At 38.8% G+C, this 12541-nt stretch overlaps 1 protein-coding gene across 2 annotated transcripts in view; it reads left to right on the plus strand.

Annotated features, from left to right (window-relative positions):
• The window catches only part of LOC150109283 (synaptophysin-like protein 2), a 109937-nt gene that overhangs the window by 70511 nt on the left and 26885 nt on the right, over window positions 1-12541 (plus strand). The gene's annotated exons all lie outside the window — the stretch shown is intronic.

A 12541-nucleotide genomic window follows, 5' to 3' on the forward strand; every position in this document is an offset into this window, starting at 1 on the left:
AGTCAGCAGTCAGAATTAAATGATGTGCAGGAAGATGGTCTGATAAAACAGGTGTACAACAAAGGTGCACATGATCTCCACTGTTATTCATTATCTATATGAATCACATTATGAAGGAAAGTAGTATTAAATCTGATATTGAAATCGATGTTGTTAATCATAGCTCTTTACTTCATGCAGATGATATCTTTTTTTTCTTTCTTCTTGTCTGAAGATTCTCCCACTTAAGTGGGTCACTGTTGGTGATGAGTCTCCTCCACATCCTCCTGTCTTGGGCTGTCACCACGTCCAAGTTCTTCATCCCCAAGTCCTCTTCTACCAGCTCCCTCCATCTCTTCTTTGGCCACCCACGCTTCCTCCTTCCTTGCACATCCATCTGCATGACCTTTCCTCCCACATACAGGGTGTTCGGGATAAATTTGACATATTTATAATTAATTATATTTTTCCGTAAGTTACATGTATTAACACACACTTCTCTTCATTTAAAAGTTTGGACCCTTCTTCATTCATATACAAGATGTCAGAAAGGATGGATAGCTGGAACCCACCTGAATCATGGAAGAGAATAACTTGTATCATGATGATTCGTGCCCGCCATCAAAATAAGGATATTACGACTGCTGCCCAATGCTCCCTGAATACAGTAAAAACAATCAGGCATGAACTAGAGACTTGCAATGGTGACTACGAGGATGTAGCAAGAAGAAAGATCCCTAGCAGACGATCTGATTGCGTTCGTACAGCAGAATTCCTCGCAAATCTGCAGGAACAGGTGTTGAAGAACCCTGGCATTGGAATTCGGGCTTTGTTCGTGGAGTTGCTAACTGTAGTCAGGCCCTGGATAACAAGGGTAGGCAATGGTAGGCCGTATGTATGGCAGCAGGATTCGGCCCCTTGCCACACCTCTGGGAAAAGTCAAAAATGGTTGTCTGAAAATTTCTACGACTTCACCAGTCCAAATGTTTGGCCTCCAAACTCCCCAGACCTTAACCCCATGGATTATTTTGTATGGGGCGCAGTTGAAAAAGACACCAATCGCACTTCCAGTAATACAAAAGCCCAGTTAATGGATAAAATTAAAACAGTTTTTGCGGCCCTTCCCAGGGAGACTGTAGCATCAGCTTGTTCGAGGTTCCGAAGCAGAATTGAAGCTGTGATCGATGCTAATGGTGGTTATTTTGAGTAAATCTTGTTGATAGTATTGTAATTAACTCTGCCTGTAATGTTTTTTTGTCAATTCATTAAATTTAATAGATACAAAGAAGATTTTCTTTTTCCTTACGAAACTGTCAAATTTATCCCGAACACCCTGTATTCGTCTTCCCTCCTCATCACATGACCAAACCATCTCAACCTTTCCTCCTGTATCTTTGCTCCTAAGTTCGTAACTTTCACTGTTCCCATTACATTGTCATTTCTCAGACGATCCTTTCTGGTCACACTGCACATCCACCTAAGCATTCTCATCTCTGCTACCTCCAACTTGCTGATGTTATTTTTCCTCAGGGCCACAGTTTCTATAGCATACATCATAGCTGGCCTCACTATTGTCCTATAGATTTTGCCTTACAGATTGATCGGCACCCTCTTATTGCATAAACTCCAGCCATCTCCTTCCAGTTCCTCCGACCAGCTTGTATCCTGCATCCCACTTCCTTCTCAGCTCCTCCAGGTAAAGTCCCTCACCTTCCTGATGACATTTCCTTCAAGCTCCAGATCTGTCTCCTGGCTTCCGCCTGCTGTGCAACACATATACTGTGTCTTACTTCTGCTCAGTCTCATACCTCTCTCTTCCAGTACTTTTCTCCATCTTTCCAGTTTAGTTCCTGCTTCTTCTCTTGAATCTGCACACAGCAAGATGTCATCTGCATAAAACATTGTCCAAGGCGCATCTTCTCTCGCCACCTCCATCACAATATTAAACAGAAACAGACTTAATGCTGACCCTTGATGCAAGCCAACTGTTACTTGAAAACGTTCTGTCTGTCCCAGACAGGACCGAACACTTGTCTTCACATTTCTGTACATCTCCCGCACCAACCTGACATATTTCTCTGGAACCTTCTTCTCCCTCAGACACTTCCAGACTATTTTCCTTGGCACTCTATCGTATGCTTTCTCCAGATCAATAAACACCAGGTGTAGCTCCTGTTGTTTCTCTCGAAACCTTTCCATCATCTGCTCTAACCCAAAGATAGCATCTGTTGTTGATCTACCAGGCATAAAGCCAAATTCAAATTTTTCCTTTGCAATCTCCACCTCCTTCCTCAATCTTCCATCAAGAACCCTTTCTAGCATTTTCATTGTGTAGGACATCAACTTTATTCCTCTAATTTTTACAGTCTTGTGCATCCCCCTTTACCCTTGTAGATGACAAGAGTACTCTTGTCATCTACAAAGGTAAAGGACAAGAGTACTCTCTCTCCATTCCTCGGGTATATTTTCCTGTTGACGAACTTTCATGAACAGGTCCCACAGCAGGTCAATTCCCTCTTCCCCCAGTGCCTTCCATGCCTCCACTGGAATCCTGTCGGGACCCACTGATTTTCCATTCCTCATCCTCTTCATGGCCTCCGTCACTTCCACTCTACTAATGTTCTGCACCATCCCCTCAGAAGGCTGCCCATCTTCTTTGTGAGTCCTTGTATTTTCCTCATTCAAAAGTCCCTCAAAGTATATTCTCCGTCTGTTTCTTATGTCCATATCCCTCCATAATACTCTTCCTTCATCATCTTTGATCTGCCTCACATGTAAGATGCCCTTTGCTGCTTTATTTCTACATTTTGCTAGTTGGCAAATTTTTCTCTGTTCTTCCTTTGTTTCTAATTGATCATACAGATCTTGATATGCCATGGCCTTCGCCTGTGCCACAACTCTCTTGGCTTCTTGCTTTCTCTCTCTGTACACCTCTCTGTCCTCTTCCACTCTCGACTCGTCCCACTTCTGCTTTGCCTTCCTCGTAGCTGTCACTGCCACTTGTACATTGTTATTCCACCACCAACCCTCCTTCTGCTCTCTAATCCTTCCAGATGTCTCACCAAGCACTTCGATTGCACAGCTCAAGATTACTGTTGAATTATTTTTCCACCAATCTTGTACACTTTCCAGTCCATCCGAAATCCTCTCTAACTCCCTCTCCTTTTTAATCATAGCTCTTTACTTCATGGAGATGATGTTATACATCTGAACAAATCCAGCACAAGTTTGCAAGATTCCCTAAGTAAATTGAATAACTGTTGTAATGAAATTCAATTAACAATAATAATAATAAAAAAATAATAATGAAAATAAACAGAAACATTAAAAATATCAGTTGTATCCTTAATGGTGAACCTGTAGAACAAGCAAAACATTTCAGCTATTTAGGCACAATTTTTAGTGAACATGACAAATTAAATATGGAAATAGACAACAGAAAGTCACTATGAAAGGAAGTCAACTGAATAAATTTATATGGAATAAAGAAGTCAAAATGCTAAACTAGCTGTAGACAAGATGGTGTTCAAACCAGTTTTAACTGTGTGTGAGCTGGGTTAGAAATAACACTTGATCAAAGACTTGAAGCCACAGATGTGAGAGTTACTTGATTTCATCCTGATTTTGCAGTCACTCATGAGAACCTAAAGCTTTATCTATTTTTCCTTATACCACGACATGAGGACTTGTACATAGCTTTCTGAAATACAAACCATCAATTTATTGAGACTGTTATAATGTGTTTCGTCGTAGTATTTATTTACTTAATATGGCTTAATTCCTTTCCTTAACTATCTCTTGAATAATTTGTCCTATCTCAGCAGCACCTATAATGTGTCTGTCTTTGTCTTACTATTATATACTTCAGCCCCTCAGATTATCACGTGCACGAGTCTGATCTACAAAGAGATTGTCTCAAGGTTAAGCCAACTCCTTGGTAACAAAGCTTCTTAAAGTTCTGGGAAAATTTGTTTGTTCCGCTGCACCACTCATAATCTTTAGATTGGAAAAACTTCTCAGTCAAGAAGTGAACCTTCAGATATGCACGTGGTTAATCTAATCTATTTCTATACTAAGTTATCAATACCTTCTATAATCAACCATGTTTGCAGTCGTGGTCTTAATTAACAATTATTTCCTGCTTAGATCCGAATAATTTATGAGTGGTGCATCAGATTCTTAGACACAGTCAATCAAATTAATAAGAGCAAAAGGTTTATTTAACATAATGATCATCATACAGAATAAAGAACATTATGTTAAATAAACCTTTTGCTCTTATTAATTTGATTGACTGTGTCTAAGAATCTGATATTGTCTAAGAATCTGATTAACACCCAAAAGGTTTATTTAACATAATGATCATCATACAGAATAAAGAACTTTCAATTATCACTGTACTACTAGATTACAAAGTAAAATTAATCCATATACATCACACGGTAATTAATACTACAAAAACATTATGTTCAAAGATTCAAAGCTCGCATTCTTAGATTATAAAACCAATAATGACTTTTAGGTGTTAATCAAGCTGTCTGGATTAGACATCTCTACAGCTCTTAAACATTATTATTATTATTATTATTATTATTATTATTTCGGGCTACTCCAGGGAGTCCTTAGACTCATCGAGGGAGACCCTAAACATCATGTCCACACAACTATACAACATTCTCGCAGTATCTATCATACCTTGCCTTGAACTCGCTCACTGTCATAGCACCCACAACAGACTCTGGCAGCTTATTCCACTCATTTACCACTCTAAAGGTAAAGAACCCAGCTCTAACACCCCTGCTAACCACACTCTTGCCCAGCTTCCATAGGTGTGCCCTAGTTCTCCCACCACCAGTCCTGATCTCTAAAATATCCTCTGAATTAATCCTATAGAATCCTTTTAGCAATTTGAATGTCTCAATCATATCTCCCCTTTTCTGCCTATCAACCAGTTTCTGCGACCCACAAATCTTCAACCTGTTCTCATATAGTTTATTCCATAGACCTGTTATCATCTTAGTCACTCGCCTCTGGATCCTCTCCATCTCCTCCCCATCAAGAAGGAACCGAGGTGACCAAATCTGGGCACAGTAGTCGAGATGAGGTCTTATCAAGGCTCGGTACAGAGGTACAATAACTTGATTGTCTCTGCTTGTCAAGGTATTTTTCAATAACCAAGTGAGTTGATGAGCTGATTTAGCTACTTTCGCAATGTGCCCCTAAACTTCATCTCCCTATCCACCAACACTCCCAAGTCCCTGGCCTCATCAATCTCTTGGAGTACAGTTCCACCAATGTGGTATACTGCTGCTAATCTTTTCATGCCAAAATGCATAACCTTACATTTTGTCACATTAAATTCACATCCATTCTCCTTAGCCCAGAACTCCAATCTATCTAAGTCATCCTGCAAGACTTTGACATCTTCTGCATTCACTATCGCCCTATCCAACTTTGCATCATCAGCGAACAAATGAACTGTTCCACTTAGATCCTTCCCTATATCGTTAATGAACAGATTAAACAGCAGTTGTCCAAGAACAGAACCCCACTAGTCACAGGCCGTCTTTTGGACTCTACCCCTGAATAAACTACTCTCTGATATCTCTCCATCAACCACCCACCTATCCATATCACCAACCCTATATCCATTCCTATATGTTGTAGTTTACGGATTAGAATTCCATGTGGTATCCTGTCAAATGACTTAGCCATGTCCAGCAGTATCACTGTAAACCCATTACCCTTATCCAGTTCAGCCGTCACTGTGTTATAAAACTTGAGCAAGTAATTGAGCCATGATCTACCCTTCACAAAGCCATGCTGTTCCCCCGTACACTATCTCATTTTCATCAATCCATTCCTGTATTTTTACCTTGACTACTTTCTCCAAGACCTTGACAACGACTCCTGATATGCTGATCGGTCGGTAATTTGCAACAGTAGTCTTGGATCGTCCTTTATGCAGTGAAACTATTTTCCCCTCTTTCCACACCTTTGGGACTAAACCAGACCTGAGACTCAGATTAAACAACATGGTCAAGGGCACTGATAATTCCTTAGCCGCTTCACGCAAGACCCGTGCCGGTATACCATCTAATACCACAGATGTATTCAGATTAAGGTTCTGTAATAGACTATTCACCTCCACATCATTCATCACAATTCCCGTATAAACTAATGGTTCATTCATTTTTTCAATGTCACCACCTGGATGATATACTTTTGCAAAGTGCACGCTCAGTAACTCCACTATATCGACTGATTCAGTGACCTCCTTACCATCGTCATTCCTTAAAATCGTTTTGCCATGTACAGTTTTTTCTTGCTTGCAGCATATTGAAAGAACTGTTTGGGATTCTCTTTTGCTTGCATAGCTAGTTTCCTTTCATAATCGGCTTTTGCTGTTTTTACCACACTCGTTACCCTTCTGGCCTGCACTTTATACCGTTCGTATGCCTGCAAGTCACCCCTTTCTTTAAATTCACTCCACAGTTGTTTCTTTTTTTGCAGCTCAAGCTTAATGGTGTTATTCATCCGTTTAACCCCTACTTGTTTTACTATTCGGACCCTAGGTATACAATCAGCCATTACCTCCTGTAAATGCTCCTTGACCACTTCCCATGCTCTATCGACGTCCAGCCCTTGCAGTTGTACATGCCATGGCACTGATCCAAGCAATCTCCTAAGCTTGTCATACTTGCCATCATAGTAATTCCATATATACCCTGTCTTAATCAAAAATTCCACACCTTTAGCCACTCCCAGGTCAAGACTTTATGATCACTCTCACCGATAGGTGGCAACATGGCCATATTTATTAGTCAAATTGTGAGATGCTATTACAAGGTCAAGCACTCTCACACCCCTAGTATTTTGAATTACATGCTGTCTCAGATAATTATCCCTTAATAATTGAATAAAATCCTTTTCCTTCCTCACGTGTCCTCTCCTCCTTCCAATCAATGTTACCATAGTTGAAATCCCCTATAATAATTACCCTCCTTCCACTCATTTCATCAATTTGTTTATGCATACTATCTCCACCATCTATTCCATCACCTGGTCTTACTAGCAGTCATACTGTTAGTTGATTGCTAGCAACATAGCTAGCAATCAACACAAGTACAATTATAAGGAGGAATATCACAGTTCTGTCTTAATTTTAGATAGTCTCAAAACTTTATGGAGGTCTATGATTCTTAAGTTACAATTACCTTCCTCTCACACATTACTTGATTAAAGGTTGACTATACCGAACTCGAGGATTCCTCATGCTTGTCTTTTCGATTCTTGGATTCCTTTCCTTCCAAACATTTTCTTCCCTCTATGTTAAGGCTGAAATTCCTGTCAGCTTAGTTTGTTCCTCATGGAGTCTGCATACCGATCATCTATGCTTAGAATATTCTTAGCGCGAGGCGATTCTGCATGCATAGGGCACGCTACCTGGCCATTATCTTTTCCAGGAGTTGCCTGTTGCTTCGAGAATCCTCTATTTGTTCGTTGTAGGGATTGGAAAGTGTGATCCCTCTAATCACGACCCGACACCTCCGACTTCTGCTACTGAGAGAGAACAGAGACTCCAGACAAAAAGCCTCTTGGGGGGGGGGGGGTTTCCAGCCCTTTTATATCAACCCCTACTGGGACTCCTTGTAACCCTAAATTTTCACCTGACACGTTATTCCTTTGAACTCATGGGTCTTGCCTTTTTTGTAGCACCTTCTCCGAAAACTTAGGTCACCACGTGCCGTATGCATGCGTGACCACTTGAGGCAACTTACTAATCTGGTGTCATGCCTGCGTATTTTGACCTTATAATCTCAATTGGTTATATGCAATTTGCACAGTAATTCTTTTATATCAATTCTAACAGAAATGTATATAACAAAGTCATTGTCTAACATACAATTTAGTAGGTATTTTACACAGGAATATTCACAAGTTTTACACTAATTATGGTATCCATTATTTTTCAGGCTATATACAACTTATACTAAAATACTTATATAAAAGCATATCCTTTTCAAGCGTTTGCATTCTTTTTTTCCCCTATCTATAGAAAAATCTTAATCTATGATTTATAAATATTCAGAACTTCAGAATTTTTTAATGAATGTCAGAAGTTGCATTGATTACAGTCAGGAAGTGTTTATTTTAATTCTATAATGTGCAGTTGCTGGATCAACTTATGAGCAGAGCTGAGTAAATTACTATGAATTTAGTTTTTAACCCTTTATTTGGCAGTGCTGCTTTCAGGCAACATGATTTACAGTTGTACTATCCTCATGCCAATAAGGGTTTACACCCAACTGGCACCATTTGTTGGCAAAAACATGATTCAAAAAAGTGCATCCATGAAGACAAATGTTGCCTGGAAGCAATAATGACAACAGTTGGGTGAAAACTCTTATTGGCATGAGAATAGAACTGTTAAAGTCATGTTGCCTGAGAGCAACACTGTCAAATAAAGAGTTAATATTAGTTTTTGATTATATAATTCATTGTATTAAATTTCTACAACACTCGTGCTACTGTATATTAATTTTTGCTACTTATGTTAGAGCTTAAAATGTTGTACTAGCTCAACAGTTGGACAGATATTCTAGTCTGAATAGAATATCATGGTTATCTAGTGTTATTACATATGTCTGCCATTGATTCATTGCAAGATCACGCTCAATACCTAATCCATCATTCACACTTGCCATCTTCATTGGAACATAAAACTATATGTGTGCATATAGCAAATGAGGCCGAAGAGATTAACTAATGCTGTTCCTAGAGTCCTAAAGGTTCCCCCCCCAGCATGCTAAATTGTGTTGTCTTAGCTTTTGGGCTGATGTTCTCATGCTGCAAGCTACCCAGATTTGTTGAGGTTTGGGAAGTTTTTTTAGAGCTGAGACTGATTCCATGAACAATCTTTTGTATTTATATTTGCTGCAGTGTAGTAAAGTGGCTTTCTTCCAATGTATTCTGTGGTGGGTATCCAGAGCATGGTCTGCAAGCCCAGAATGGCTGTATTGGTGAAACACGCATTGCACATAAAATAAAAAAAAATATCTGCCCACTTCAGAGCCAGTATAGAAAACCTCTCACTCCAATACACTGACATAATGGTTAGTTTTGATGTCTCCTGCCTATTCACGAATGTCTCACTCAAAGATACCTTAGAGCTCATCCGAGCCAAATTTCCTCCTGATATCTCAGCCCTATTTTAGTTCACAATGAACTCGGGCTATTTTGTTTGGCAAGGAAAATTCTACAAGCAGATAGAGAGGACAGCCATGGGTTCACCATTCTCCTCATCCCTGGCCAACTTTTTTATGGAGACTTTGAAGAAAAAGCCTTAAACTCAGCCCCATCAAAATCCACTGTTTGGTTGCACTCCTTGGATGATGTGTTCGCTATTTGGCCACATGGCTCAGATACACTTCACATCTTCTTAACACACTTAAACAATGAACACCCCAGAATCCAGTTCACCTTGGAAAAAGAAAGAAAAAAAACAATGGTCTTCCGTTCTTAGACACTGATTACAAACCAGCCTGGTGGATCCTTGGCTTTCTCTGTTTACAGAAAACCAACCCATACAAGCAGATGCATTCACCAGCAATTCCCCCCCCCCTCACAACAACACAACAATATGGGGTTATAAAAATCCTATATAACAGGGCTAGAAATAGCATCTGATTTATGTCTGCTTCTGTATAAAAACTAAGACCCTACCCTGTTGGATTTAGTGATGCAGTGGAACTAGTGTATTGCCACCAACAGGCTGGAAATTCAAATCTTTGTTGCACAAGTATTGTAAGTCTGTATGGGATAGATTGTGTGACCCTGTCATCTTGCTTGATAGAGAGCTCTGAAACAATCACCTGAAATTCAGTTTATTTTACTCTTAACCAACTTCTGTTCTGTAGTGTTATTTCATCTCCTTCTACAAATAGATTTGCAATATATCACAAGTGATATGCATATAACACGTGGTTGAAGCAACTACAGGCTTTAATGTTTTGGATTTGGTGATAACTTCACAAGATGAAGTTGTTAATGAATTGTTGTTGCTGTTGCCAGTTGGTGAGAGTGATCATGAGGTACAGGTACCCCTCGTATAACGCAGATGTTAGGTTCCACAAAAATGCCGAGTTATATAAATCATGTTATGCGATTCTCAGATCACATAAAAAGTGTTGTTAGGTTCCAAAATCTTTTTTTTTTTTTTTAAAGATTATATAAACAATGACATCCAACAAAAATATATTTTGATTTAATTCAGGTAATTCATGTAGGTTAAGAAAACATATAAACTATGAAACAAATGCATAGTATAAGCTTATAAAATTACGAATTGTATGTAAACTTCATTGCACATAATACATAAATATTTTAGGCAAAATAAAATAAAATGTATATTTTAATCGTCATCACTCTCTTCAAAACTAACATTTCGTAGATGTTCTTTATTTACGAGTGGCAGGACGTCCAAGATATTTTAAGTCATCACTTAAAATATCTTGGACATCATTAGTATAATTTTCATTGCATACTTCGGCTGGTTTAATTATCAAGAAGTCAGTAATAATACCTTGTTTACCACTATGCTACAATTTTTATTAAGATCATAATACAGAGCTAAACAAATATCCAATTGTCTCATGAATTTTCTGGAGTGCTCCATTGAGAGATCATTATCCATAAAATAACTTTTTTGCCAAGTCCAATCCTACTAATTTCTTTAACAGATTCATCACAATCAGAATCTTCGGCACAACTTTTCCCGCCATTTGGTTCATCATCTATTAATTGTACCAGTTCCTATTTAAATCTATTTCCCCATCAACTAATTCACTATTGAAGAGATTGGAGCACTTATGAAGAAGTTCGCAAAGGTTGAGTCTCATGTGCTGATCGAAACTGAATGTATCTTCAGTTCTTGTTTATCCCTATTAACAAACGTGTATACCGCAGAAGTGCTCTAAGTGGCCATGACTATAAAAAATAATTTTTTTACATAAAAAAACATTACATATTGTATGTAACTCAGTAAAAAAAAGTACTCAGCTTGAGATTAACACACTTATGATTTTTAATGTGCTTTCCTGGCAGAAAACGAAGACAACTTTCAACAATAAACACTTTATACGGAAACAATTGACGTACATGCATGCTAAAGGGTATTTCCCCTAATATAAATTCACTACGTGCGCGATATGGGCAGATGCAAATTTAATGAAGATAAAATCTGATTTTTAAGTCGCGGGGTTGAAAAATATACGAAAAGATAAAGGGTTACTACAGTTTGTAGACTGTCTTATATCGAAACCACGTTGTATAAGTACTGCATTCAACAAGGGTTACTACAATTTGTGACCGCGTTATACGAGGGTTACCTGTACTTGTTTGGGAAGCGATGAAACAAAAAAAAAGGTCACTGCCAAAAATGGATGCATGCGGAAGTATAAAGCAGGTGATTATAGGAAGCTCTGTAGTTGGTTAGCATCATTACGTTGGGTAGATGAGCTGAGCAGAAAAAAATGTTCACTGTGCATGGAAACTCACAAGGCAGTATCTGATAAAATCAAAGTATGACTGCATACTGAGGGTTAAGCGAGTAAATAGAGTGGGAGTTATGGAGGAGGTACAAGACAGTTGGTGGTGATCAGATCCACGAGAGTATAAAGTGCAGGTTAGAAAGGTGACGAACATGGTAAAGAAATAAAAGGTGCAATACGAGAGGAGATTGGCTGGTTAGGCCAAGGTTAACTCGAGGGAATTTTTCTGCTACATGCAATGAAGAGGAAGAATAATTATACAGACTAACATTGGTGGATAGTCATGGCAGCAGACTAACAGCTGCAGAGGATGTAGTGGAATTATCGAACGAGCACTTTATCAGCTTATATCATACTGGTATAAATGATTTGGTACAATATATAGAACAGAGGCAAGTATTAGGAGAATTGGAAGTGAAAGAAACAGAGGTGTATCAGATGTTGGTTGGGTTAGATGTGAATAAGGCTGTGGGAACGGATGACATAGCATATCACTACGTATTCCTAAGCAATGCCCTTGACCTGGTTATTTAATGAAGTTCTTGCAATGGGTAGGGTTCCATAGAAGTGGAAAGAAGGCAAAATAGTACCACTCCATAAGCATGGTTCTAAGACAGAAGTCTCCAACTATAGGCTAGGCTATAGTTGGAGAGTATAGGCTAGGCTATAACTGCAGTTGTGGTCAAGATGTTGGAGAGATTGGTAAGGAATAGAATTCAGAATTGGGTTGATGGACATAGCATTCTTTATGATGGTCAGCATGGATTTGTAAAGAGTAGGTCCTGTTTTAGTAATTTACTTGCATTTTATGATAAGGTGACAGGAAGCAGTGTGTTAGATAAGGGAGAATCATATTCTAGACTTTGCAAAAACATTTGACAGATTACTACATGATAAGTTGGTGTACAAGCTGCAGAGGATGGGAATAGATAGTATATTGGTTAGATGAATCAGAGATTGGCTCTCTGAACGATACCAGCAGGTTGCGTATGACGGAGCAGTGTCTCAAA

Source organism: Typopeltis vanoorti, chromosome 2 (assembly GCF_054136105.1).
Source record: "Typopeltis vanoorti isolate ZY-2024b chromosome 2, IOZ_Tvanoo_1.0, whole genome shotgun sequence".
Taxonomy (NCBI): domain Eukaryota; kingdom Metazoa; phylum Arthropoda; class Arachnida; order Uropygi; family Thelyphonidae; genus Typopeltis; species Typopeltis vanoorti.